Source organism: Dendrobates tinctorius, unplaced genomic scaffold (assembly GCF_039654945.1).
Source record: "Dendrobates tinctorius isolate UK_male_01 unplaced genomic scaffold, ASM3965494v1 ptg000204l, whole genome shotgun sequence".
Classification (NCBI taxonomy): Eukaryota; Metazoa; Chordata; class Amphibia; order Anura; family Dendrobatidae; genus Dendrobates; species Dendrobates tinctorius.
The window spans coordinates 1,847,501-1,852,500 of NW_027361871.1; the positions used below are offsets into that span (position 1 = coordinate 1,847,501).

General features: G+C 37.7%; 2 non-coding genes across 2 annotated transcripts; one reads left to right on the forward strand and one right to left on the reverse strand.

Moving 5' to 3' along the window:
* Nucleotides 1-1,592: 1,592 nt before the first annotated feature.
* TRNAT-AGU (transfer RNA threonine (anticodon AGU)) lies at nucleotides 1,593-1,666 on the reverse strand. The gene has a single exon. It is a non-coding gene; the product is annotated as a tRNA-Thr (tRNA).
* Nucleotides 1,667-2,222: 556 nt separating this feature from the next.
* TRNAS-GCU (transfer RNA serine (anticodon GCU)) lies at nucleotides 2,223-2,304 on the forward strand. Its single transcript has one exon. It is a non-coding gene; the product is annotated as a tRNA-Ser (tRNA).
* Nucleotides 2,305-5,000: the final 2,696 nt, after the last annotated feature.

A 5,000-nucleotide genomic window follows, 5' to 3' on the forward strand; every position in this document is an offset into this window, starting at 1 on the left:
GAGCAGAAACATGGAATAAGATTTCAATCTCAGTCATAACACTTAAGAAGCAAAGTAAATTTTGAAGAGCATTCATTTAAAAGACTGACAAATTTACAGAAGCTGTATCGAGGACAAAGGCTTTGAAGTTTTGCAATTGAATGAGCCATCTTTTAGCACAGCTGAAATTTGGGACTTGTTTTGCTTCCAAGTTATGACACAGAATAGACAGATTGAAGAAATGCCATGGCAAAACCAAAAGGAGGAAAAATTATGACTAATTGATATTAAAAACCTCAGCACTGGTTCATTTCTGATAGAGTTTTCCCCAAGCTAACTTCAAACAACAGGCACTGTAGTTGACGAGATAAGGCAACTCTGACAAAAGCCAACATACAATCTTCAGTGAAAAAACACTGACTGGTAAAAACCCTCTCAACATCTTCCCACCTAAACGCACAGGTGCTATGGAGAAGAAGTGGCCGGGTGGTTAAGGCGATGGCCTGCTAATCCTTTGTGCTCTGCATGCATGGGTTCGAATTCCATCCTCGTCGGATTAATCTGCTTCTTCTTTCGTGTTGAATGGTTTGGTTTTCATTTTTAACCCAAGCGGTGGACTCTTCAAGCATGAAAGTTTACAATACTCCTGTGCTGCTATCAAACTTTGCAGAGTCAGATCTGTAAATCCACTGGTTTTAATTTGTAAAGCTTGATGCCATCCTATATTCTGTAAAGAAAATTATATCCTCTAATTCCTTTTAAAGTGTTTCAACAGCAGACAATTTTTTTTCTCAATTGCACTATATTAGGGCTGTGGGAAATTAATATTTGATGACAAACAAGAGTAAAAGTCCTCTTTTTGGGGTAAAAACCCACAAAATGAGAAGAAGAATAGAAAGCACTGCTGACATTCAAAATCAAGATTTTCCTTTTACTAAATAGGCTCTTTGACCAACTAAGCCAAAGGACAAACAGGTGCAAAACATTAAAAAGCCTGCTTAGAGAGTTAAACAGCCCTAAACTGAGATAAAGAAGGAAAAGGACTGCTGGCATTCAAATTCAAGATTTTCCATTTACTAAATAGGCTCTTTGACCAACTAAGACAAAGGACAAACAGGTGTGATACATTAGAAAGCCTGCTTAGAGAGTTAAACAGCCCTAAACTGAGATAAAGAAGGAAGAGGACTGCTGGCATTCAAATTCAAGATTTTCTGTTTACTAAACAGGCTCTTTGACCAACTAAGACAAAGGACAAACAGGTGTGATACATTAGAAAGCCTGCTTAGAGAGTTAAGAAGCCCCAAACTGACATAAAGAAAGAATAGCACTGCTGGCATTCAAATTCAAGATTTTCTGTTTGCTAAACAGGCTCTTTGACCAACTAAGCCAAAGGACATAAAGGTGAGATACATTGGATAAACGGATTAGAGATGCATAGAAAGGAGGCATTTCAAAACTAAATCAACTGGTTTTACATTGTCATGCTTGAAGCCATCTTTCTTCCTTTATATCGCTTAGATAGAAGAGATTTTTAATCTCACAATTGCACTATCAGTTGCAAGTGAAACACCTATTTTTAAGATAGGAAGCTTCTTTGTGAGGAGATGAAAACAAGGCACTGCTGAGATTCGAACTCAGGATCTCCTGTTTACTAGACAGGCGCTTTAACCAACTAAGCCACAGCACCAGAAGATGGCATGCACTTGAAATCAAAGGAAGATTGAAGCACCAATCGAACATTCAACTGGTTAGCGCAGCAAAATAATATTGAGCTTGAGTTCCATTCCACGTAGAGCAGAAACATGGAATAAGATTTCAATCTCAGTCATAACACTTAAGAAGCCAAGTAAATTTTGAAGAGCATTCATTTAAAAGACTGACAAATTTACAGAAGCTGTATCAAGGACAAAGGCTTTGAAGTTTTGCAATTGAATGAGCCATCTTTTAGCACAGCTGAAATTTGGGACTTGTTTTGCTTCCAAGTTATGACACAGAATAGACAGATTGAAGAAATGCCATGGCAAAACCAAAAGGAGGAAAAATTATGACTAATTGATATTAAAAACCTCAGCACTGGTTCATTTCTGATAGAGTTTTCCCCAAGCTAACTTCAAACAACAGGCACTGTAGTTGACGAGATAAGGCAACTCTGACAAAAGCCAACATACAATCTTCAGTGAAAAAACACTGACTGGTAAAAACCCTCTCAACATCTTCCCACCTAAATGCACGGGCGCTATGTAGACGAGGTGGCCGAGTGGTTAAGGTGATGGACTGCTAATCCATTGTGCTCTGCATGCATGGGTTCGAATCCCATCCTCGTCGGATTAATCTGCTTCTTCTTTCGTGTTGAATGGTTTGGTTTTCATTTTTAACCCAAGCGGTGGACACTTCAAGCATGAAAGTTTACAATACTCCTGTGCTGCTATCAAACTTTGCAGAGTCAGATCTGTAAATCCACTGGTTTTAATTTGTAAAGCTTGATGCCATCCTATATTCTGTAAAGAAAATTATATCCTCTAATTCCTTTTAAAGTGTTTCAACAGCAGACAATTTTTTTTCTCAATTGCACTATATTAGGGCTGTGGGAAATTAATATTTGATGACAAACAAGAGTAGAAGTCCTCTTTTTGGGGTAAAAACCCACAAAATGAGATGAAGAATAGAAAGCACTGCTGACATTCAAAATCAAGATTTTCCATTTACTAAATAGGCTCTTTGACCAACTAAGACAAAGGACAAACAGGTGTGATACATTAGAAAGCCTGCTTAGAGAGTTAAACAGCCCTAAACTGAGATAAAGAAGGAAGAGGACTGCTGGCATTCAAATTCAAGATTTTCTGTTTACTAAACAGGCTCTTTGACCAACTAAGACAAAGGACAAACAGGTGTGATACATTAGAAAGCCTGCTTAGAGAGTTAAGAAGCCCCAAACTGACATAAAGAAAGAATAGCACTGCTGGCATTCAAATTCAAGATTTTCTGTTTACTAAACAGGCTCTTTGACCAACTAAGACAAAGGACAAATAGGTGTGATACATTAGAAAGCCTGCTTAGAGAGTTAAGAAGCCCCAAACTGACATAAAGAAAGAATAGCTGGCATTCAAATTCAAGATTTTCTGTTTACTAAACAGGCTCTTTGACCAACTAAGCCAAAGGACATAAAGGTGAGATACATTGGATAAACGGATTAGAGATGCATAGAAAGGATGCATTTCAAAACTAAATCAACTGGTTTTACATTGTCATGCTTGAAGCCATCTTTCTTCCTTTATATCTCTTAAGTAGAAGAGATTTTTAATCTCACAATTGCACTATCAGTGGCTAGTGAAACAACTATTTTTAAGATAGGAAGCTTCTTTGTGAGGAGATGAAAACAAGGCACTGCTGAGATTCGAACTCAGGATCTCCTGAGACAGGCGCTTTATCCAACTAAGCCACAGTACCAGAAGATGGCATGCACTTGAAATCAAAGGAAGATTGAAGCACCAATCGAACATTCAACTGGTTAGCGCAGCAAAATAATATTGAGTTTGAGTTCCATTCCACGTAGAGCAGAAACATGGAATAAGATTTCAATCTCAGTCATAACACTTAAGAAGCCAAGTAAATTTTGAAGAGCATTCATTTAAAAGACTGACAAATTTACAGAAGCTGTATCGAGGACAAAGGCTTTGAAGTTTTGCAATTGAATGAGCCATCTTTTAGCACAGCTGAAATTTGGGACTTGTTTTGCTTCCAAGTTATGACACAGAATAGACAGATTGAAGAAATGCCATGGCAAAACCAAAAGGAGGAAAAATTATGACTAATTGATATTAAAAACCTCAGCACTGGTTCATTTCTGATAGAGTTTTCCCCAAGCTAACTTCAAACAACAGGCACTGTAGTTGACGAGATAAGGCAACTCTGACAAAAGCCAACATACAATCTTCAGTGAAAAAACACTGACTGGTAAAAACCCTCTCAACATCTTCCCACCTAAACGCACAGGTGCTATGGAGAAGAAGTGGCCGAGTGGTTAAGGCGATGGACTGCTAATCCTTTGTTCTCTGCATGCATGGGTTCGAATTCCATCCTCGTCGGATTAATCTGCTTCTTCTTTCGTGTTGAATGGTTTGGTTTTCATTTTTAACCCAAGCGGTGGACACTTCAAGCATGAAAGTTTACAATACTCCTGTGCTGCTATCAAACTTTGCAGAGTCAGATCTGTAAATCCACTGGTTTTAATTTGTAAAGCTTGATGCCATCCTATATTCTGTAAAGAAAATTATATCCTCTAATTCCTTTTAAAGTGTTTCAACAGCAGACAATTTTTTTTCTCAATTGCACTATATTAGGGCTGTGGGAAATTAATATTTGATGACAAACAAGAGTAAAAGTCCTCTTTTTGGGGTAAAAACCCACAAAATGAGATGAAGAATAGAAAGCACTGCTGACATTCAAAATCAAGATTTTCCTTTTACTAAATAGGCTCTTTGACCAACTAAGCCAAAGGACAAACAGGTGCGAAACATTAAAAAGCCTGCTTAGACAGTTAAACAGCCCTAAACTGAGATAAAGAAGGAAAAGGACTGCTGGCATTCAAATTCAAGATTTTCCATTTACTAAATAGGCTCTTTGACCAACTAAGACAAAGGACAAACAGGTGTGATACATTAGAAAGCCTGCTTAGAGAGTTAAACAGCCCTAAACTGAGATAAAGAAGGAAGAGGACTGCTGGCATTCAAATTCAAGATTTTCTGTTTACTAAACAGGCTCTTTGACCAACTAAGACAAAGGACAAACAGGTGTGATACATTAGAAAGCCTGCTTAGAGAGTTAAGAAGCCCCAAACTGACATAAAGAAAGAATAGCACTGCTGGCATTCAAATTCAAGATTTTCTGTTTGCTAAACAGGCTCTTTGACCAACTAAGCCAAAGGACATAAAGGTGAGATACATTGGATAAAAGGATTAGAGATGCATAGAAAGGAGGCATTTCAAAACTAAATCAACTGGTTTTACATTGTCATGCTTGAA